A 25061-nucleotide genomic window follows, 5' to 3' on the forward strand; every position below is an offset into this window, starting at 1 on the left:
CAAAGTGTTCATCATCTTTATAGAGACAGCTTTTCTTTGGAGATAGTGGCAGTGTGGTATGCTGCTCACGGGTTGCTTCTAACCCTGGACCTATTCCATCACAGTGTGTTTGTGTGTGATAACCATTCACTGTATAGAGCAATAGGAATCTCACTCCAGCTATGCCCACCCCAGCCTACTTTTTTTTTTCTTTTTGACTGTGCCCACATCAGGTGGGAGTTCCTGGGCCAGAGATCCAAGCCATGTCACAGCAGCCACCCAAGCCACTGCAGTGACAATACCAGATCCTTAACCTGCTATGTGCCAAGGGAACTCCTAACTTATTTTCTTAATAGAGTGAAGCAAAAGAGCTTTTAGTCTTGTGCCATTTTAGTTTAGAAGAACCAGAAAGAGAAGGTCAAAATGGTGATCCTCTCTAAGGATGATGAGATGGTAGGGGACTATTAAAGGGGTGGTTTCTGATTCCACCTGGGGAGGCACGACTTGGCTTAGAGTTAGAACTCCCAAAATGCCTCTGTTGTGCTAGGGACACGAGGTAATTGCTTGGCCCTGGATCCAAACCAGGGTTGAGCACCAATTCTCTCGCTGACCAGCTTTATAAATGAAGCAATTTACTTAGGTCCTCTTGACTTCTCTTTGCTCATATTTATTTTTTATTTTTTGTCTTTTTTTTTTGGTCTTTTTTTGTTGTTGTTGTTGCTATTTCTTGGGCTGCTCCCTCGGCATATGGAGGTTCCCAGGCTAGGGGTCAAATCGGAGCTGTAGCCACCGGCCTACGCCAGAGCCACAGCAACGCGGGATCCGAGCCGCGTCTGCAACCTACACCACAGCTCACGGCAACACCGGATTGTTAACCCACTGAGCAAGGGCAGGGACCGAACCCGCAACCTCATGGTTCCTAGTCGGATTCGTTAACCACTGCACCACGACGGAAACTCCTCTTTGCTCATGTTTAAAATGGTGATAACCATACTATCTATTTTATTGGGAGAATTACATTTTTAAAAGTCTGTGTAGGGCTTAACGTCACACCTGGCACACACACAGTTATTTATTTATTTATTTATTTATTTATTTTTTCTTTTGTTGCTTATGCTTTTTGGTGTCATATTTAAGAAACCACTACCACACCCAAGGTTTTTTTTTGTTTGTTTGTTTGTTTGTTTGTGTCTTTTTGCTATTTCTAAGGCCACACCCATGGCATATGGAGGTTCCCAGGCTAGGGGTCAAATCGGAGCTGTAGCCACTGGCCTACGCCAGAGCCACAGCAACGCGGGATCCGAGCCGTGTCTGCAACCTACACCACAGCTCACGGCAACGCCGGATCGTTAACCCACTGAGCAAGGGCAGGGACCGAACCCGCAACCTCATGGTTCCTAGTCGGATTCGTTAACCACTGCGCCACGACGGGAACTCCCACACACACAGTTATTGACACTGAATACTCCTTGAGCACCTTACTGTCTGCCAAGAACTATGCCAGAGAACTTTGGCATAGTTTAATCACCACATCAACCCATGCTTCCCAAAGAGAAAACTGAGGCTCATAGAAGTTAAATAGCATGCTCAGTGTTGTACTCATTGGGGTGCTAGGAATTTGGACCTGTATCTGTCTTTTTATATATCATGTGGCCTCCCTGGGATGTCAGTGCCCAAACTGTTGAATCCATTACACAGCCATGTCCCTAATAATAAATACTTCACAGTACGTTATTGGGGAGATAAAATGCAAGAACATTTATCAAAGCAGAGATGTATTTAACCCCCTGTACATATCTCCTCCTCCGTGTTCTGTGGAGGGCATGCTTGGGTCTCCATCCTGGGGCCTGGCAGGTCTCAGCCGACATGGCACTTTGTAAGAGTAGCTTTTCCTAACCACCATATCTGGGGTTGTTACTCAGGCATGCCATGCTGCATTAAGGTAATAACACACGCAGAAAACATATGTTTGCTTGGGTCACTGCTGGTTACTCCCACTGCATTGTGAGGTATCCGAGAGAGGGCACTTTGCTTTGTTCACAGCTGTTATCTTCAGCACATAGCACACTGCTCAGACATGGGAAGGTCACAATAAACATGTGACTGATTTACAAATGAAAAAGTCTAATTCTTGTGAGAAAGCTGCAATCCTGTTGGACAGACATAATGTTGGAGAAACCACAGGGCTAGGCTTTCAGTACCAGATAAGGGAGGGCGTGGGGAGTAAAAGTTGGCTGAATTCTCTGCCTGTAGGTCCCCTTCATGCCCTTTTGATGTCAGGAGGGAGCTGTCCTAATTCTTTTGCCAGGGAGTGAGGCCTTGAGGTACAGCCCATAGCTAAATATGTCCTAGCTCAGCTTCTGCTTCACCCTTATTAATTCTACTTCATAGCTGGCCAAGGGGAAAGATTAATTTAGTGACCAAGCTTAATAAATAGATGCTTCTGGTCTTACATTTCATGCATTGCTCTCAGAGGCTAAGAGCTCATTGAAGTGCCAGTTTCAAGATGTCAAGGGCAAGCAGCTGGGCATGGGGGAAATGCAGGGATATTTCTGCTGAGCCTTTTATTCCCCAGCCCATCTTGTAATCACCAGAAGTGCAGCAATGACAGGAAAAGCCTTCAACGTCCATTTTCCATACAAACCCCAAACCCACATTTTTTTAGTGTGTGTGTATTTTTTAGGGCTGCACCCATGGCATTTGGAAGTTTTCAGGCCAGGGGTCTAATCAGCACTGCAGCCGCTGGCCTACACCACAGCCACAGCAATGCAAGATCCAAGCTGCATCTGAGACCTAACACCCCAGCTCACAGCAATGCTGGATTGGATCCTTAACCCACTGAGCAGGGCCAGGGATTGAACCTGTGTTCTCATGGATACTAGTTAGGTTTGTTATCACTGAGCCACAACAGGAACTCCTTTTTTTTTTTTTTTTTTTTTTTTTTTGGTCAAAATCCACATTTCTGTATCAGATCACCTGTGTGTGGCCCTATAAGCATATCAAGCCACACTTGCCTAAGGTGTCTGATTGGAAGTTTTTGATTTTTGTCACCATGTACACATTTTGTCATTACATAGTATCGGTAGAGATTTCTTATCTCTTCCCTCTGAAAAGCCTCGGCAAAGAGTTTCCACTTTGGAAGAAGCTTGTTTCCGGGCAGCCATCTCCAGGGAAAGTGGAGTGAGAGGTACTAGACAGTAAACAACATCATGTCCCACAGGGACTGAGGTGACCTGAATAAGTTCCTGAGCAATCCTGCAATAGCAGCATAATCATTACAGTGTGTGTGTGAGCCCATGTCTATGTGTAATTGTAATGTATAATTAATACAGAACTAAAATTAACTCCTGGGTGAAAGAGACTGGAAGGCTGAAAAGGCTGAGGAATATTAACCTCTGAGATGCAGCTTGTTTACAGCAAACCTAGGATCACAGTGCTCTTGGTTCCAGTGGGTATGTGCCTGGGTTTGGGGTTACTTTCGTTAAGATTTCAGCCTTGAGGAATAAGGACTTTGCATCTTATCCACTCCCCATTCCCTCCAGCCCCAAGAGAAAACCTCTGTCTCATTGAACCTTGTCCTCAGGCCACCTTAGTACTTTGGTTTTTCTAGATAATGTATTTTCCTCAAGTAGGAAGACTGACAAAGCAAACAGAAACAGGACATAAACATCCCTTTTCTGGTGCCATTCCTTTGCTCTTTCTTGGCACTGACTTTGCCACGAGTCCATGAAGGTGCGTTGCCCGAGAAGACAGCTGACTCTTGCTCATGAGTACTTCTCCTAGTGCCCTTCATGCTTCTTTTGACTTTAAAGAGAGATGACCACTGGTTGTAGTCATTGTCCTTATTTGTTAATGAAAACTTGACGCTTGGAGCAGCTGTTCCTTGAAACAACTATCAAAGTAACTAAGCTTATTTCTACTTTTCAAACCCAGATTTCACTTTAGCTTTGCATTGTGATTTGTGCCAAGTGCATTACTGAAGAATTTAAAGATGATTTTCACTTTTCTTTCCTAAATGATTGCTTGAAACTTACTAACAGGCTTGAGCTAAACAACTGTCTGGCAAGACCTAGCTTCTGAATTCCTACTCTTGTCCACACACAGACCACCCCCTCCCCATCCCTGCTGTTAGCTGAATACTCTACCATTTTCTGCCAAAGGTTATAGTGGTGCAAATTCTATATGTCTGTTTTCACTGCTAGATCTTATTATTCCTCAATTGGGCGATGATCTGATTTTTTAGTAGCTTAAATAATTTCTAGCTTATGAATTCAAAGAACTTTTCTATTGAACCCTCAGAGCATCTTCTAACAACATACATTACACACTAGACACAGCATCCTAGCATTCTCTTCCTAGTATTCCAGTGAGGTGAGAGAGAGACCTACAGTTTGAACAATTAACTCTATCATCAGCAGCAAGTATTAGCAAGAGATTTGCATCCTAGCATTCTCTTCCTAGACTTCCAGTGAGGTGAGAGAGAGACCTACAGTTTGATACAATTAACTCTTTATCATTAGCAGCAAGTATTAGCAAGAGATTTGCACCCTCTCATCTATGTTCTGCCTTTGCCACTGTGATCTTGAGCAAGCTATTGAACAACTCTGACCCAAGGCTTCTCATTTGTAAATGGGAAGATGGAAAGTTTAGTCTTCCTAGGGTGTTGGGTTAGCAGAGCACCCAACACAGATGAAAATCTCTGTTTATTTTTTTCTTGCTGGAGTGGGGAAACCAGCACTGAAATTGTAAAAAATATGCATCTCTCATCAAATCCAATGATATTAAATTGTTAATTTTGACAACAGATTTCTTTACATATTTTAATTAAAACTTGTGTTCTGTAAAGGGTCAAATAATTTCTTGGATAATTTTTTCTAATGATAATAGAAAATAAAGTACTAAAAGTAATACCATAAACATATCTTTGGCTAAGTATTGTACTTTGCAGCTCACTTATAAAATTTAGAAAACACGATGATAAGTAGTGGGCCCAGAGTGTCTTTTTGAGCAGGTTTAGAATAGCAATCTGTTTAGAAGGAAGAGATAGATTTCCTTTTGACATTAGGATTGCAGAGCAAGCCCCTTGTTTTTACCCAAACTGCATACTTACTGGGGATGACTTTGAAGCTGATGAAAATACAAGGCTCCTCTTAAAGCTACATTTGTATAGCAAGCCCAATTTTATTACTTAACCAATGTGATTACTGGTAGCTTTAGTGTATTGATAAGAGTTGGAGGAGGGGCTGCAATTCATTTTAGTCACCACTTGGATAAATTCTGTCAAGATATATTTAGGGTTTCTGTTTTAAGTTGAATTTGTTTAAAATCTAGTGTGAAGATTAGGCATGTGAGGAATTCAAATATTGCCAACTTCAGTCACCACTAATTCCTAGAGCTGGGATGATTTTTCTTTTTGCAGAAGCAAGGTGTTTGAAAAAGTGGTTGAGAAACTGCAAATGTGATATCAGAGTTACGCACGTACTGTGATTTTTTTTTTTCCCCTGAGTTGCAGTATGTTTGCAGTATCTGTGATGTTTGCTCACTTTAAGTTTGGATGTTTGAGTAATCCAAGAGTTCTCTAACTCTGTGTTGAAGAGACAGTAATATTATTGTTGCTGTTGTTGTTTTTAATGAAAGATACTGTCAACATTTCAAAGGGGGCAGGAAATAAGGTTTGATCTTGCATTTAGGTGGACTGTGTGATTTGTCTTGAGGTCACTTTGTCTCCAAAACCTCTTCATCTGGTCAGCCACCCACAATGACTGAAACCCCAAGATATCTCACAGGAGAAGTTACTATATCTACACTTATTTAGCAAATTCACATTTATAAGACTTTTCTATATGCACCTCTCCTGGGAGTTACATCTATATTTATGTAATAAGCAGCTAAGCTTTGTATAGGCAAGAATGATTGACAGCACAGGCTATACTTCAGTACTTGTAATATTGTTACTGATTTCGTTCACTTAGTCAACCAATAATATTAATCAGTTAACATTCTAGAAGATCTAAATAGAGCCCTAGAGTACAATTTGTATTTTTTTACACTAAACATCAACTTTACCATTTTTGTTGGTCACTACCACTTCAAAAAATTTTTACTTGGGAGTTCCTGTTGTGGCTCAGTGGGTTAAGAACCTAAGTACGATGAGAATGTGGGTTTGATCTCTGGCCTCGCTCAGTGAGTTGTAAATCAGCTGTCCTTTAATAAATATATATTTATTTATTTATTTTAGGGTTGCCCTTGTGGCATATGGAGGTTCCCAGGATAGGGGTCTAATTGGAGATATAGCTGCCGGCCTACACCACAGCCACAGCAACATAGGATCCGAGCCACATCTTTGACCTACACCACAGCTCATGGCAATACTGGATCCGCTGAGTGAGGCCAGGGTTCAAACTCGCATTCTCATGGATACTAGTCATATTTATTTCCACTGTGTCACAGCGGGAGCTCCTATCCTCCACTTGTCATATTTTTCCTGCCCAGATCCCTAACCACTGACTTTAGGATCATTATATGAACATATTAAGTATACTTCCCAATCCATCGTTATTCATTTCTAAACTTTTCCACTCATTTCCAATATCCTTTTAGATGTTAAAAATGGCCACTGCTTTCTGTTTGGGCTTGATGAGGTGTAATAAAAATTGTTGCTCTTTCCCACCCACATCAAAACCAAGAGAATCAGACAGACAGTCAGAAACAGAGAGATCATATAAACGAAGATCAAAGAGTCATATTTGTTTGCAGATACCAGGTGGACAGGAGTGCCATACTTGTATGATAGCCAAATGTGCTTACTGATGCTAAATTAGAGGGATTAAGAAATGGTGAGTGGTAGAGTGGGGCAAACACGGTTCTCTTTTAAATAGGGCTTACTTTAGATTGTCTGGCTGAAGGAAAGTGGGGCAAAGAAGGTCCGAACTGGATGGCCTTAGTCTGTTCTAGACTCACCAGTAAGGTGAGTTACTTTAGGAGGACAATCTAGTGGGGGTAGAGAGTGGCCAGGGGTGCTGCTCTGGGAAGTTCCCCACACTTTTACTGGAGTGAAAACGTAATTTCTAATAATGAGGTTTTGTCAGTTAGCAATTTTTATTTATAGGAAAATGAATGCTGACTCAGTAGCTTAAGCCAGTAAAAGGGAGACATTAAAAAATGAATTCTGGAGAGATGATACATGACACTGGAGAGGATGTACACTTAAGGTATTGGGATGTGGAGAAACCAGGGCACCTCAGAGAATGTTGGCAGAGGGAATACAGGGTCAGTCTCTTTTGGTCTGCATGGCCATACAAATGATTCATCTATGACTTGCTTGACCTCTGTGCATTTCAGTTCAAAATTCAATTTCTTGGAGTTCCCGTCGTGGTGCAGTGGTTAACGAATCCGACTAGGAACCATGAGGTTGTGGGTTCGATCCCTGCCCTTGCTCAGTGGGTTAACAATCCGGCGTTGCCGTGAGCTGTGGTGTAGGTTGCAGACGCGACTCGTATTCCGTGTTGCTGTGGCTGTGGTGTAGGCTGGCGGCTACAGCTCCAATTAAACCCCTAGACTGGGAACCTCCATATGCCACGGGAGCGGCCCAAAGAAATAGAAAAAAGACCAAAAAAAAAAAAAAATTCAATTTCTTGAGAGTTTGAATCTCAATGAGTATTGGGTTTATTGCATTTTCTATAAAGGTGATTTCTTGTAGCCATTTTATATCAGCCTTCACAAAAGCTTAGAGCCTAGAGTTTAATTATTCCACAGAGACATTCTAAAGTGAAATAGCTGATAATTTTTAAAAAATTGTATTTTTCATTTTAAGTGGCAATAGGTATAACCCCATATAGGTTTATTAATAACAGGAACCTGCAGATGCATATGGAAAACCAGAGCAGCTTAGATGCTAATGTCTGGCTGATGGTGGTAGAAGTACCTTAGAGACTGATGTCTTTTGGGGGGGGGGGCCTGCATAGCCTGCACAAGAAGAAGTAATGCACAAACAAAGGGAAGTAACCACAAAAGGAAGAAGGAACAATTTACCAAGCATTTGCTCTTACTAGGGACTGTGTTCATTGCTTTGTCTTTCGTTTTGTTATGGTGGGCCATATGTGATGGGATATTTTCTCACATATGTTTTCTGAGGCTGTCCTGTCTTGGGTAATTTAGGTCTTTGAACATCTTTATCAGGTTGAACGTCTCACATTAGAGTCATTATGACACATTTCCTTGTGTTTCCATGAAAGTAAAACCTGAGACAGGACTTGGATGCAGGCATTTTGTTTGGGAGATGATTCCAGGGAGCAGGTGTGAAGGAGTAAGTGGAATGAAATAAGGAGGTGCAGTGAAATAAGCATAAAGAAGTAGTATTGAGGGCATTGCTATAGGCAGTAGGGGCTTAAGTTGGCTGAGACTTGATAAGACATGTATAGAATGCTTCTAAGACTTGTCCGCCTTAAGGGTAGGCGGTCAGGACATCTACCCACTGGCTCTTGCCCCTCACTGGTGAGGATTTCCCTGGCAGTGTTAACTCTTCTGTGCTTATGGAGCAGACTATGCCTGGGCATGGGCTTAATGGGTACCAGTGAGGTCAGAGAGGGTCCTGAGCAGAAAGTGGAAAGACATGCAGATTATGTTTGAAGCAGAATGCTGTGAAATGATTTAGCCTGAGCTTTCACATATTGTCTGCTGCAGTTGCCCTGGAATGAGAGGGCACTGTGATACGGGGTACTTAAGGAGTCTGTGATAATGCTCACTCTGGTTCACTCATCAGTCCATTTGTCCATCCCTATATTCAACCAAATGCATTTTTTGGCACCCATTCTATCTGAGGTCATGTGCTAAACCCTAGAAACACAATGGGAAAGCAAGACAAGGTCCTCATTTTTAAGGAGCTTATATTTTGTTGAACAAGTGTTCATAAAAATTAGCAGGAGTTAGTAAAAGATTCCATGAGACAAATATCAGGAGCACAACTTAATCTTGGAAGGATCAGAGAAGATTCTTGAGAACAGAAGAAAACAAAATTTAAGGTGGTTTTGGAAAGCCTAGAAATTTAGCCAATTCTACCTTACTATGATTGGCCTATGATACTCAGTGAAAATTAGCTGAATTGGTTGCAATTCTAATAATTTACCCATTAAAATTTAATCTTTAGTAATTTCTATGAAATTATTTGTTAAGTGTTAGGATAGTTCTCTGCTACAGTATGAATATTTGGCAGGGAAGTTGTTGGTTGATTAAGATAATATTTCCATTTTATGGCTGTCTTTTCCCAGTTGCCATTTTATTTTTGGCTCTTCACACACTTTCGCTGAAAATGAAAAAATAATGTTACTGTGACGTGAGTGTTGCCAATTGTTGAACTTTTAGGCAACTTTAAAATAAGGAAACGCCAAAGAGAAAACCCTTCAAGGAGGCAGAGATTAATTATGGGCTGCAAACTGTTCACGATTAACAAGGTTCAATAGGTTTTTGCTCTGCGAGTGGATTTCCAATGTTTGCCAGGGTTGGAGTTTAAACAGGAAGCAGTTTTGGCTGTTGATATCATGTTCCCGAATGTCCAGGTGTGCTCTCCCACATCACAGTCTCAAATGGAGCCTGTTTAGCATCACTTGCTGCTGAGAAAAGTAAAGCTTGCAGCTGAGGTGTCACTTTTTGCCTACTGTGGGAAATTCTTCCCAAATGGTCCTTGGCTGGCATATTGCCCCATCTAAAATCGATGTAATACAGTGCTTTGAATCTGGGCATTGGGCCAGCATAGCAGGAGCATAATTCTCATGTGGCAGAGAAAGACTGACCTGAGGGGACTGCACAACATTATCTCTACAGTTGCTTACAAACTATAAAATGGCAGCATTTTACTAAAGAACGGAGGTTAGTACTAATGTTTTCCCCTCTCACCTTCATATGGGGAGACGATTCCCTGGGGATGGATATATATATGTGTGTGTGTGTATGTGTATATATATGTGTGTGTGTGTGTATGTGTATATATATATGTGTGTGTGTGTGTGTATGTGTATGTGTATATATATACATATATATATATTCCTTGGAGAGAGAGAGAAATATATACTTTCATTCATTACTTAATTCGTCTTTGGATAAAAAAATATTAAGTCCCCACAATGTGCTAGGTACTGCTGGAAGCTAGTATGTGGTAGTGAACAATACAGAAGGTCCCTGTCTCATGGAGATTACATTCTCATGATGTTGGGGGGAGACATAAAGGAAACAAATAAATAAGCAAGAAAATCATCAGCCTTTCTGAAGTCTGGCAGATGTGAAAAGTTGGATCCAAGTAGTGGAGTTACAGAACAGTGGGGGGTGAAAGTCTCAGTGGTGATGGATGACCTGCATTGGTGACAGTGACATGACTGTGATGAAGGAATCATCTGCTAGGAGTACATGAGTAATCAACTTAATCTGGATGGCATGATCAACAGGATATTTATTTATTTATTTATTTGGAGGGAGGTTATTTTTTTATTTTAAAGGATTTTTATTTTTACCATTATAGCTGGTTTACAGTGTTCTTGTCAGTTTTCTGATGTACAGCAAGGTGACCATTTTAAAAGGAAACAGGAATAAGCAAAAGGTACCTTAGGATTGGGAGCACAAGCCTCCAAGTGGCACTGTAGTTCTGTGGTATTACAAGCAGAGTCTCACTTACTGGTAAGAGAAAAGGGTGAACTTCTTTCCATAGAGGTGCAGTGTTGTGTAGCTGGGATACAAGGTGAAAATGATGACTTTCACTGGGGCAACTGGATGATGGAACTGGGAGACTTTCCAATTTTCAGGTGTTTGGATTCCCTTCACATACTCTGTCATCATCCTCTCCTCAGGGGATCTATTCTCATAGCACTTGCAGCTTTACTCCTGAGGGAGTATTCATGAGGCAAGATATGTATGATTTTTCCACTCATATATACACCTGCTACAAACTGCAGACTGGCAAGCCAGTTTTCTATCTTTTTTCATGGCGGATCAGAAAGCAAAATGTGCACTTTGTTATTTTCAGAAAATATGTTATTAATATCTTAAATTTTCCTTTTGCATATTTCCCTCCAAAAGTCATCTTTTTAGAGAAACCATTTCTTACCATCTTATCTAAACTAACCCTTACTTCCATTGTACCCATTTACTATCTTTTCTCTATTATTTACTTTTGGTTTATTTGGATTTATTTTTTATATTTTACACTGAATTTTTGAGTTGAATGCTTAACTCATTATTTTTCAGTTTTTCTCTGATACATGAGTTTAAGGTTGCAAATTACTCTCAAGTATGACAGAAGCTAAACTATATCCCACTAGTTCTGATACAAAGTTACTACTTTCTTTTTTTTCTTTTTCTTTTTCTTTTTTTTTTTTAAGGGCTACACCCACAGCATGTGGAAGTTCCCTGGCCAGGGATTGAATTGGAGCCATAGCTGCTGGCCCATACCACAGCCACAGCAGTGCCAGATCAGAGCCACATCTGTGACCTACACTAAAGCTTGCAGCAGTGGAGGATCCTTTAACTCACTGAACAAGGCCGGGGATTGAACCCACAATCATGGATACTAGTCAGGTTCTTAACCCACTGAGCCACAATAGGAACTCCTTTTAATTCTATTTTTGATTAAGTTTGGCTTCTCTAAGAAACAGATGTCAAGGCAGGATTAGATACACAAGAAATTTATTGAAATACATTAAAGGTAGAGAGGGAAGGAACAGGAAGAGGTCAGGAAAGACTGAAGACCATCATGCATGGCTGATGACTGTGAAAGGAGAGATAGAAAGGAGAATGTAGTAAGTACAGCCTTAGACTTCAGTGTAGATCTGGAGTGGTTTTGGTGAGGGCAGTGGGGAGTTTCTGAGTAAAGGTTACCCATTAGAAGAATTTCATGTTGAAGAGGAACACCTGGTTCTAGTATCCCTGAGACTAGGCCTCAAAGTGAACAAAGCGGTGAAGCCAAAAGTTCAGTAGCTGGGGCTATTGGTCAACTATGCTCTCTTCAACAGAATATCTGGAGTTTTTTTGTTTTTTGTTTTTGTCTTTGCCTTTTCTTGAGCTGCTCCCGTGGCATATGGAGGTTCCCAGGCTAGGGGTCTAATCAGAGCTGTAGCTGCTGGCCTACGCCAGAACCACAGCAACGTGGGATCTGAGCCGCATATGTGACCTACACAACAGCTCACGGCAATGCTGGATCCTTAACCCACTGAGCAAGGGCAGGGATTGAACCCGCAACCTCATGGTTCCTAGTCGGATTCGTTAACCACTGAGCCATGACAAGAGCTCCCAACAGAATATCTTAAAGGGACATCTGAGTGGCACTCCTCTATGACCTCTACAATTTTGCACAAATGTTCCAAGATCCATTTTCTACTTTGTTAATTTTCTCTTCAGTTCTGTTTGGTCTGATGTTTAACCTACCTATTGAATTATTGAATTTTTACTTTCAGTCGATACAAATTTTCACTCTTACAGGTTCTGGGTTTTTTTTTTTTTTTTTCAATCTGTCTAGTTTTCTTTTTGTTTTGAGTGTCTTACTCTTTCCTCATAGGTTCTGTACCTTTTTATCTCTTACATTATTTGAACTATGCTTATTTTATAATCTATTCTGCCTGCCTCTCACTCATCCTGGTTAGTTCTCTGATATGTCGTAATTCATGAACTCAAACTGTGCTGATTTTGTTCTTTTCTGAAGGAATTCAGGGAAGACTGATTTTCCGCTGCCTGATTATCCAGAGATGTTTTGGGCCTATGTTATACTTACCTTAATTATCAGCCTGGAAATTCTTATTCCCCCCCAAATGGAGTTCCAAACACATGGGTATTACAGTCTTGGGCATTTGGTTTCTTATGAGATGTTTCTTTTTTCTACTCATGGCTGAGCCATGGTAGTACAAGCTTCCCTGTAGTTTTAACTGGCAGATGAGTTTAATTTTTCCAGTCTTTCTTCTAGTCAAGATGCAGCTAATTTAGTGTCCAATGTTTATGCAAGAACTCAGCTCCAATTTCTCTTTGCCACGGGCCTAAGTTTTTCTGCCTCTATGTGAATTCAGACCAGAGCTTCCATGTAGTAGTTTCTTTCCGTTAATCCTCTACTTCTAATTTGTCCCACCCCACTACCACCCTCCTACTTCAATAACTGTAAGTTTATTTTCTATGTCTGTGAGTCTGTTTCTCTTTTGTATGTCAATTCATTTGTATTATTTTTTATATTCCATGTAAAGTAGATAAGCAGCAAGAATTTACTGTATAGCACAGGGAATTATACCCATTATCTTGTAGTAACTTGTAATGGGATATAATATTAAAAAAAAAAAAAAGAACAAACCCAAATCACTATTCTGTATACCTGAAACTAACACAATAGTAAATCAACTATACTTAATTTTTTTTTTAAAAAAAAGCTCCTGGCTGTTAAGTCCTGTTTCCAGGTCCAGTTACTTTCCATACACCATTCCATGTTAGCTTACACTTTGACTATTTTGATTTTCAGTTTCACCTTTGTTTCTTGCATTTTGGAATATCTCTTAATACTTAGCTATAATTTTTAAAAAAAGTATTTTCTGTATGACTTTTCTGAGTCTTTGTAGCATGATTTTTATGCTAATCTGTCCCTCTGGGTTGTTACCCAGATACTGTCTCTTTCGACTGCCTTATTTTCTTATTAGTACTTAGCATTCTGTCACAGAAGCAGAAACTGAGATGGAATTTGGGGTTCAAGTTGTTTATTAGGAATTAACCTGCGAAGAAAGTGGGGATCAGGATTGGGCACAGGAAGAAGTCAGACTGCAAAGTGGGCCTGATAGAGCTTCAGGAAGAGCATTCAGAATGTCCCAAGTTAAGCTCACATGGCACAGCCTGTGTCCCCTCTTCCCCATCAGCCAGCAAATGCAAACTTTCTTGGGAAGAGTATGATCTTGAGAAAGTTCAAGTGGTTCCTCAAAGAGTTGACACCCGGGGCTGCCTGCTGACTGTACTTCCACAGCTGGATTCAAAGTCCTTCCGTGAGGGGGATCTAGACAGCACAGCTCTGCATCCACCACACACTCCCTGAGTTTATACTATTCAGTCATTTCTCTACTGATTTTTTTTTCTTCTCCAAAAAATAAAAGCTCTGTGTACAAAGCCAAGCCTGGCCTGGTAGAAATAAAAAGTCAATGTGTATGAGTAGAGGGAAATTAGTTGGGTTTAGTTAAGTAAGCCTAGACTTTGATAAGTCTTGAAAAGTAGAAGGAGAATTTGGATTGACTCTGGTGCAGTAGGTTTTCTTGCTGCCATAACAAATGACCACACAGTTAGTAGCTTAAAATAGCACGATTTTTTTTTTAATCTTATGGTTCTATAGGTTAGAAACCTGGTTTCTCTGTTCTGGGTGTCCCAGAGCTGAAATCAAGGAGTTGGTTGAGCTAGGCTGTTAGCCAGATACCTTGGGGAAGACTCTCTTCCCAAGCTCATTCAGATTATTGGCAGAATTCAGCTTCTTGTGGTCATAGTGCTGAGGATACATCCCTGATGGCTATCCTCTCTTAGCTCCTTCAGGCTACCTGCATTCCTTGATATCTTTATCTTCTTTTTTGAACTAGCAGTGATGTGTTGAGTTTTCACATTTTGAATCTGACTTCTCTTCTGCTGCAGTTCTTCTGCTTCTAGCCTAAGAAAGTTCTTTTTTTTTTTTTTTTTTTTATCTTTTGTCTTTTTTGTCTTTTGTTGTTGTTGTTGTTGTTGCTATTTCTTGGGCCGCTCCCGCGGCACATGGAGGTTCCCGGGCTAGGGGTCGAATCAGAGCTGTAGCCACCGGCCTACGCCAGAGCCACAGCAACGCAGGATCCGAGCCGCGTCTGCAACCTACACCACAGCTCACGGCAACGACGGATCGTTAACCCACTGAGCAAGGGCAGGGACCGAACCCGCAACCTCATGGTTCCTAGTCGGATTCGTTAACCACTGCGCCATGACGGGAACTCCAGAAAGTTCTTTTTTTAAGGGCTCATGTGATTAGATTAGACCTGCCAAGATAATCCATAATAATCTCCTTATTTTAAAACCAGTAGCCTTAATTATGTATGCATATTCTTTTTTGTCATATAATATAACATGTCATGGATATCTGATGTGGACAACTTTGGGAGACATACTACCTACCACTGCTGGGGAGCAGAGATTTCAGGAAGGGGTCCTGACATGAAAGAAGTAGCGTTCTTAGAAGACTTCTCAGTAGTCAGGTAGAGAATGGATAGGATTAGGAAGACAGTGAAGGAGGATGCTAATCTAATAGAAAATAAAACCATATGCATCTAGATGAGGGCAAAGACAAAAGAACAAGATGTCCACTTCAATTAAAGTGTTTAAGACTATGTGATCAGATTTGCTGGCAGATTTATGAGGAATAGGAGAGGGTAGTGAGTTACATGAGACATTGTGTTTGAAAAATGATGAGTTTGGTGTCGAGCAGGTTGAGTTCAGTTTTCTCACCCCAGTATGAAGCTATACAATCTGGACTATCAAAGACTTAGCATAACTTACTCTCTCTGACACAGAGGTAGGATTATGTGAAGCAGGATTTGATAGCATACATCTTTTTTTCATTTTTGATACTAAAAACACTCATTCTGGAAACTCTGTAGGGTAAGCAATAAGATTAATACCTACAGGAGTTCCCATCTTGGCACAGTGGTTAACAAATCCGACTAGGAACCATGAGGTTGTGGGTTTGATCCCTGGCCTTGCTCAGTGGGTTAAGCATCCAGCATTGCCATGAGCTGTGGTGTAGGTTGCAAACACGGGCTCAGATCCTGCATTGCTGTGGCTGTGGTGTAGGCCAGCAGCTGTATCTCTGATTCGACTCTTAGCCTGGGGACTTCCATGGATGAGGCCCTAAAAAGACAAAAACAAACAAAACAAACAAATCAGCAGCAGATAGGAAAATTATGATTATCTATAGAGCCCCTATCCTTCTGATGCGCATATGTACAAGGTTGGAATCGCTGTGCATCCGTGTGCCTTTCCTGGGCACTTCCATCAAAATTCTAAAGGGTAAGGACCACTGGGGTCCAGAAGGAGAGTTTAAAAAAGCAAAATAAGTGAAAAACCAGATAAATACTCTCCGAAAACAGTTGCTAAAGCAATTGCTAGTAAGATGAGGCCTAGGGATGAAAAGGAAGAACTTAAAAGTTTCTTGCCTTTTCTGAGAGCATCGAAATAAAGAGACAGGAAGGCTTCAGGGCACTGGGGAGAAGGAATGCTACACACTGAACATCAGTGGAGCAAAATGATTTAGAAGAATATGAGCCTTATTTGCATGTTTTCTGGAAATGTGCCAAGAGTGAGAGCATCTCTATATGCAAAACATCAACCAAAATAAATCATCTGAGTAAAGGAAATATTATTAAGGGAAATGGCTTGCCTATTGACATTTATTTAACTCTTTTAGAATAAAGTATGCATTGGCAAGAACTTTGGGGAAAAAAATGTATCTGATTTCCAACCACAAGAAAAGGCAACAAATTCAAAGCTAAGGAGTATTCTTAGACTGAACTTTAGTAGTGCCTTAATTTAGCCAGATGGAGAAATGCTTTTTTCCAGCATAAAATTATTTAAACTTTCAAAAGGAAAGTTTTTATTTGGTTTTAAACCTGAATGTTACCATAAAGTTGTCCTTCTATGAATTTGCCAAAGTAACCTCTACTTATCAGTTATGGTGAATGTATTTTTGAGGAGATTTAATGTGAATAGGGGCTGAGCTGTCCCCATATACTTAGCAAATAGTGAGGGGACTTTTGACAGAGATATAAATGATAGTGCCCTATGTCTATATAAATCATTAGGGATAGAGATCAAAAACTTAATGTTGAGTGAAAAAGCAAGTGGCAGAACATATGTACAGTGAGATATTTCTGGATGCATATATAAGTATGAAAAAATTTTAAATATGTATATTTTGCTGATTGTCTGGTATAAGACAGTTAACTGTGAGGCAAAGAATAAGGAGGAGAAATGAGTGTGATAGTTGTGAGAGAACTTTAGTCCCACCCTCCTCCCCTCCATCCTTTCTTTCCCTAAAAGAATGAAGCATAAATTGCTTGTGCAGTTTTATTTAAAATTACCTACACAGAAAAAATAATGGAGAAATTAATTCAGTATTGAAAACAAATAATTTTGGGAATGGATGGTAGGAATATATGTGCAACTTCTGTGTTTTTAGAGAAAAAAATAGCATTTACTGAGGATGTTTGCATCTATATCATGTTCAGTGTATTAAAATGCCAGTATTAACCCTGATCTCCTATTTCCCTACCAGGTATTTCTTAGAAACAACCCAGGAGAAGAAAAGAATGAGAAAAAGAATCCAATTCCTATTTCATATTCCATAATAAGGGCAAGAATAAGAAGATGGAAACACTTGGGGCAGAGGATTGCAGGTAAGGAAAAAGAACACATAAAGGACAAATGGTGGAGGAGAAGATGAAGGGGGAAAGGATATAAACAAAGAGAGTATTGTGGGAAAGTCCAAAGCATATATATAAAACAAAGCAAGACAATTATATTTTAGAGTCATTTATGCTGGTTGGTCAGTATCTTGAGAAACAAATAATGTGAAACATGAGAATTTAAAAATTTTTAATTTGAGCCACAAGTGTCGTAAAAATCCATTAGCTAAAGTGTGGAGAAAATGAATCTGTGACATTGGGTAGACATGAAGCATTTGTGACCATTGTTAGGAAAACAGTTCTTCTGTGTGTCTGTGTTTCTGTTAAATGAGGGGCCTGAGAAGACACTTGTCCTAAGAGAGTGTGGGAACATGACCCGCCCACAGAGGCTTTGATCTGTGTACATAGAGGTTAGCATTGTAGGGACAAATACTCCCTTCTAGTTAAAAGGCAGCTTTTGTCTGGAAAGTGCCCCTCTAGCAATACATAGAGCAAAGCAAAAATACTAATAGGACTGGTGTGGGCATGAGGACATGGCCTCTGTCTGATTATTGATCTATAGTCTCACACTGTCCTAGGTCTTGTGAGTGAAGGTATGTAAATGAAGCCACCTAAAGGGAAAGTCAGGGTGGCCGGGAATGCATACATGTTGCATCACATTTTATTCTTTGTATTTGCATTTCCACCCTCTTCCTCTTTGCCAAGATTGTTCCCATCTAATCTCAGTGCTTCAAATGGAATAGACTGGTTCGCATTTGTAAATTATCTTGGAGGCCTCTTGCTACCCATTTTTCTCTTTCCTTAACTGGCCATTGACTTTCAGTAATTTATGTTAGATGCAGGAATGGGGGAGTTTGGAATGAGTAAAGACAACTCCAAAGAAAGAGGAGAACTGACAGGTTCTAGGGAGAAAATCATCTTTGGTGCTTTAGTGCTTCCTGCTGAGTACATCGGCCTCAGGTGGGTTTTGCTCCGGTGACCTTGAGTCCCTCCTTTGCTGTAAAAACTGAACAGATATTCTGCTGAATAGAGCAGAAATGGAGCTGCTCATGGTGAGTAGTAAACCCAGCTGAATAAATCATGCCTTGAGAACCTGACCTGATTTTTTTTTTTCAGTAGAATTTTGTGATTCCCTGATGGAAAGGTTTTATAAGAGTATACATGACTTCCTGAAAACAATTACAAGTTCTGTAATATAGGCACATCTAATAAAAAATATGAATTCATTGGCAAGAACAAATAGGAGGTTTTATTGACAAGCTGACAGTTGCACCAGAACACTAGGCCATATTGACTTTAATAAAACATTAAGTGGTTTAATTAAATCATTAATTCAACCTCTATTCCATTTTTCAAAAGACAGTCAATGTAAAAATAAAATGATTTCTTTTTTTAGCTGCTTCTCTTTCCTCTATAATTCATTAAGATGAGTCTATAGATTGACTTATTGCTACTCTGCCATAAAGCACAGCTGCCATTTCAAGAATATAGCACTTGAAGCAGGATACAAGGAGGTATTGATCTTAAGGTGACATCTTCCTTCACTTTTCATAAGAGGGTTTTTTTAGAAAAATCTATAAAATGTGTATGACTGCAGAGGTTTAAGCCAAAACATTATTATGCTGCTACTAAAATAATTGTTAGCTTGTTCCTCTGGTCTATGGGGAAAATGTATAAAAGGTATATGAGCAACTTTAAACATATGTAATGGTAGTCATCATACATTTTCTTTCTAAATTAATTTTTATTTATGAAAACAGTAAATGAAGATAGTTTTAAAAATCAGTAATATCAAAACTATGTAAAATATGTTAATAAAATTTTGCCTCACCCTCCCTGTACTGTAATTCTCCTCCTCAGAGACAGCCACTTCTTCATGTACATATCTCTGTATTTAGATATAATAAGCTGTCTTAGCCTAGATCCTCTAAAAACAGGTTGACTCAGGGGTTAATGTTTTAATGCTTTATTTGGGAGGTATAAGCCCAGGTGGGTGAAGGTAGGAGAAGAGGGAAGTGAGTCAAGAAAAGCTGCAAAGCAGTGCCAGGTCATACACTACATGATGGAAGTCAGTTCAGTATGTGTATTTGTCTGCACTGGGCTGTGATGAGTAACGCTACTCCCAGATACCAAACGGATGGAAATTCATCTGATTGGCTCTTATCTCTCTTTCCCTTTGGTTAGGGTTGACTCCATGGAGAGCTAACTCTTCTGTTGCTCAGGATCATGATACATGGCCCTTGGTGGCCTCCCCAGGTACCTATCCCACACCCTGTGGTATTTCATTCCATTGAAGTCCAGGAGTGTAGAAGTGACATAGTATGGCCAGGTTCAGCATGCAGGGGATGTGGGCCATCCAGGTGCTGGACTTCACCTTAACTCCAGCCATCTGGGGAGCTTACCAAAGGTGATGGAGGTGGGGGTGATGGCTCAGCCCAGGATAGAGAGCACCTTCAGAGAGGAGATAGTAAGAGCAACGTACATGTACTATGTTTATTCCTGGATATGCCTAGTTCAGACATTTAATATTGACTTCTTGATGTGGGCTCATGAGTATTTAATTCTTTCACTCCCTATCTTTTCATTCCACTCCAGTATAGTTATATAACAATTTCTGTTTCAAGGTAATAGTCAATTATTATGCCCAGGTAAATTATGTTATTGCTAAGCCAAGTAGTGAATATAATTTCATTGTTTTCTTACAGCACTTTCATTTCCCTTAGTTACTATGTTTTTATTTCCATTGTTTATTAACAACTTTTTTTTCTTCTTTTGTTTTTTTTTTAGGGGTGTACCTGCAGTATATGGAAGTTCCTAGGCTAAGAGACGAATTGGAGCTGCGGTTTCCAGCCTATGCCACAGCCACAGCAACTCTGCCTCTGAGCCTCATCTGAGAGCTGTGCTGCAGCTTGCAACAACACTGAATCCTTAACCCATTGAGCAAGGCCAAGTATCAAACCTGCATCCTCACGATGCAGGTTCTTTATCCTCTGAGCCACAATGGGACCTCTGTTTTCCAGGAAAGTTCCCATTATAGTTGACTATGATCTTTTTTTTCTAACGCCCCACACATAAATGATAGTCTCTCAGTTCCATTTTTTTACTCCTCCCTTCATGACTTCTTTACCAGAACCTTGGATCCTCTTGCTTGAATCTGAACTAATTGCTTTCTAGGCCTGATGATGTGGAATCCCTATTTTCTGAATCTCATATTTTGCCTTTTCTTGAATAATTCCTATGTTTGGTTGAGCACATCCCACAGTGGCCTCTTGAAACAGGTATGGTAGACACAGTACCTCTCTGTGATCAGTTTTCCTCCCTTCCTGGATGAATGGGAGGATGACACTTAACTGCCTCCTAGGTCATTATCTAGTCCTGGCCAGTGGTCTGTAGTAGAAGTGACATACCAGTTTAGGCAAAAGCATTCTCTTTCCCCATGGAAGAAGATGCCCATGCCTTGTGTAGCAACGGTCGTAATACCAAAACTAAGCGTGGATCGCTAAATTGCCATGGTTGACCTGGAGAATCTCCTGAAGTCACATAAATACCAAGAATGACAAGAAAGAAAAGCGTTGCTATATTAGCAAATGCAATTTTGATATTGCTTATAAGCTGGCCTCTTCTGACTGATAGAAAAGGGTTCACAGGAAATACATTTTTGAGCCGTTCTGATCTGAAAAATCATTATTCCACCATCACATTTGATTAACAGAGTGGCTGAATATATAATTCTAGGTTATAGAGATAATCTATTCTAACCCTATCCCTTTGGATGTAACCTAGCTTTTCTCTGAAGATTTTAGGGTCTTCTACTTATCCTGTCATAATTTCATTATTACGAATCTTCATGTCAGTATTGTTTTTTGCTTTTATTTATTGAGGATCAATCTTGAGATTTATGCCCTTGATCTCTGATAAATTTGTATTATATTTTTTATAATTTTCTCTATTTTCCTTTTTATAATTCCATCAGTTGGATGTAATAGAGCCTGGAATGATCTTCTTTTTCCTCACTTTTTTCTAATTTTATATTTCCTCTGTCTTTTTATGCTTCTTTGTGAAAGAAAGCCTCAATTTTAACTTTCAACTTTTCTATTGAATTTTTATTTATTAAAAATGTTTTCTCCAGCATTATTGAGGTATAATTGACAAAATAATGTATATATATTTAAGGTGTACAACATGTTGATATATGTATACTTTGTGAAATTATTACCACAATCAGGTTAATTAATTCATCCATAATTTAGCATAGTTACCATTTTTTCCTCAATTTTAAAATTTAATCAATTTTATTTTCATTTCTAAGATCTCTTCTTGTGTCTATTTGTCTTTTATAGATTTCTCTTTTTCGTTTAGTTTTCTGAGAATAATGTATTTAAAATTTCTTCTGCTATTCCCTGCACTATTTTTTCTGGATTCTTTTGTCTTCTTACTTTAAAAAAAAAATGCTTCATTTTGGATTCCCTGAATGATCTTATGATATTTTGCTGTGCAATAAATCAAATGTTATGTATGAAGACCCTTATCAGAACCTGTGTGCCTTCGTGGTATTTGTTGATCTATAAACAGTGGAACAAACGCCCTGTTTTTTGGGAGAGTGGCTCCAAATATCAGTTACCTATTGATCTACTCTTGGAGGCTACTCATTCTCTCCAGAGGAGGCTTCCCTGAGCTCCTTTCTGGTTGAGTGTAAGTTTGGCTGCCAGCGTTTTTGGAGAAGTGTGCAGAAGAGGAGACTCTGTTAATCTTTACCTCAGGTACCTGGTATTCTCCAGTCTGGAGACTCTGGTTTAATTTCTCTGAGAATGAATGTTTGGACTCCTCTGAGGGGAGGAGGGAAGGTGGTTACTTCATTGCAAACAGTGGGAGAAAGATGTGCCCATGGAAGAACAGATTGGAATGGTTATAGGGGTGCAATAAAAGGAGGAAGACCTCTGTACCAAAAGGCAGCCTGCTCTGGGGCCTGCAGAATTGGAACCTCAATGGGCTGTGGAGAGCATCTGTATAGAGTGGCCCAACATGAATGAGGTCTCCATGTCTGAGCAGAGTGAGAAGGTTGTTCTCGCATGGGGGCTTTTTGCTACAGGGTGGAGCCCAGCATGGTAAGGAGGGTGGTGGTGTGATATGGGATATCAGAGTCTGAGCTGGGTAAGAAAGGCTTCCAGGGGATAGTAGAGTGTGGATTAATTTCCCATGGCTAATGTAAAAATTACCAAAAACTTGGTGACTTAAAAACAACAGAAATTTTTTTTCTCACAGTTCTGAGGGGTAGAAATCTGGAATAAGTCTCACAGGGCTGAAGTCAAGGTTTTGGCAGAACTATATTCCTTCTGAAAGCTATGAGAAAGAACCTATTTCCTTGCTTTTTCTAGCTTCTGCAAGCTTCCAACATTCCTTGGCTGTTGATCCTGCCTCACCCCAGCCTTTGCTTCCATCATCATATCTCCTTGTCTGATTCTGATGCTCCTGCCTTTCTCTCTTTCTAAAGAAATTTTTATTGATGCATCGTTGATTTACAATGTTGTTTTTCATTGTATAGCAAAGTGATTCAATTATACATATATACATTCTTTTTCAGTGTAGGTTATTATAAGACATTAAATATAGTTCCATATATTATACAGTATGTCTTTATTGCCTATTGATATATAGTAGTATATGTATTTTAATTCCAAACTCCTAATTTATTCCTCCCCTCTTTACCCTTTTGATAACCATAAGTTTGTTTTTTATGTCTGTGAGTCTGTTTCAATTTTTCAAAGTTTGTAAATAAGTTCATTTGTACCATATTTTAGATTCCACATATAAATGATATCATATGATATTTGTATTTCTTTATCTGACTTAATTCACTCAGTATGACAATCTCTAGGTCAATCCATGTTGCTGCAAATGGCATTATTTCATTCTTTTTATGGCTGATAGTCCATTGTATATTTATACCATGTCTTTATCCATTCTTTTGCTGATGAACATTTAGTTTGCTTCCATGACTTGGCTATTGTGAGTAGTGCTGCTGTGAAGATCAGGTGTACATATGTCTTATCAAATTATGTTTTTTTCCAGATATGTCCAAGAGTGGGATTAGAGAATCATATTGTAGTTCTTGTTTTAGTTTTTTTTAGCAACCTCCATACTGTTCTCCATAGTGTTTCTGCCTTTCTTTTATAGGAACCCTTGTGATTAGGTTAAGCCCAGTTATCCAGAATAACTTCCTTATCTCAATATTTTTAATTTATATCTACAAAGGCTCTCCTTCTTCTTTCCCTGCCCCCACAGTGTAAGGTAGCATTCACATGTTCCAGGATTAGTCCGTGAATATCTTTTGGGGGCCATATTTAAGCTTACCACAGATGTATAAATAAATACACGTGTAAAAGTGTTTATATTTATATATACACACAATATGTCTGCCCACCGAGTGGGCCTGGGGAAAGCAATATCCCAATGTCAATGAATACAACTAGTGACTCTGGGTTGCAGTTGCAGTTTGGGTTTTCCATACTCTCGTACCTGCCTCACTTGGCTGCCCAGGCTCTGTAATATTGGGCAAGGTGACTACTGTAGACACCCCCTGAAGTGGCTGACAACTGACAGTACTCCTATTTCTACCAAAAGAAATAAGGGCTTCCTGGAGAAATGTCTGCTTCGAGGCCGGAGCGGGGAAAGTACAGTATAAACTGATAACATCTTTTTGTGCAAGAAAATAAAAAAGTGGTCTAAGAATGATGTGGACAGTATCAGCCTGACACAGAACCAGTTTGAAGGAACTCCTACTGACCAAATCTGAGGCAATTCAAAATAGCAAAACAAGTAATGAAAATAATGGATTATAACCTATTGAATAAAATCAGAAACCATGAATCTATACTGATATAAATAAGTATATAAATTAAAATTTTGATGATGGAAGAGATAGTTACATAGTTTAAAAATGCCTCTCCACAACTACTTTATTAATTATAGGGGTTAAAGAATAATGTTGCAGGGGAGAAACCTGGCAGACATCACCTTAATGAAATGATCGAAGTAAAATTAATAGTAATGGTGCAAATAGATTTTTTGACTATTGATTAATAGGATGAGATGAGAAGAATCCAGCTTCTCATCTGTGTTATTTATTTATTTATTTATTTATTTATTTTTTAGGGCTTTACCTGTGGCATATGGAAGTTCTGAGGCTAGGGGTGGAATTGGAGCTACAGCTGCCAGCCTATGCCACAGCCACTGCAACACCACAACACACCAGATCCAATCCATGACCATGACCTACACTGCAGCTTGTGGCAACACTCGATCCTTAACCCACTGACCAAGGCCAGGGATTGAACCCACATCCTTGTGGATACTAGTCAGGTTCATTTCCACTGTGTCACAATGGGAACTCCAATGTGTTATTTTTAATATAATCATGAGAAAATATCACAATAACCAAAATCAAGGGTAATGCTACAAAATAAATGACCTATAAACTCATAAATGCTCACTTCATGAATGTTAAGGAACTGTTGCAGATGGGAGGAGACTGAGAGATGTGACAACCAGATACACTGTATGATTTTGAAGTGAATCTTAATAAAAGACATTATTAGAACAATTGGTGAAATGCCAGTGGGGTCTGAGGATTAGTTGGTGGTACTGTATCATTATTAACTTCTTTTGATG

General features: G+C 39.6%; 1 protein-coding gene across 5 annotated transcripts in view; it reads left to right on the forward strand.

Annotated features, from left to right (window-relative positions):
* MACIR (macrophage immunometabolism regulator) overlaps positions 1–25061 on the forward strand; it is a 790687-nt gene that overhangs the window by 137723 nt on the left and 627903 nt on the right. For all 5 annotated transcript variants that reach the window (XR_014838456.1, XR_014838457.1, XR_014838459.1 and 2 more), the window contains one exon: positions 17264–17384. The gene's annotated coding sequence lies outside the window, so the exon portion shown is untranslated. The remainder of the gene's footprint in view (positions 1–17263; positions 17385–25061) is intronic.

This window comes from Sus scrofa, chromosome 2 (genome assembly GCF_054392235.1).
Source record: "Sus scrofa isolate SSC_HxYL_T2T_F1_AM1 chromosome 2, Sscrofa_HxYL_maternal_Yorkshire_Landrace_v2.0, whole genome shotgun sequence".
NCBI classification, from domain to species: domain Eukaryota; kingdom Metazoa; phylum Chordata; class Mammalia; order Artiodactyla; family Suidae; genus Sus; species Sus scrofa.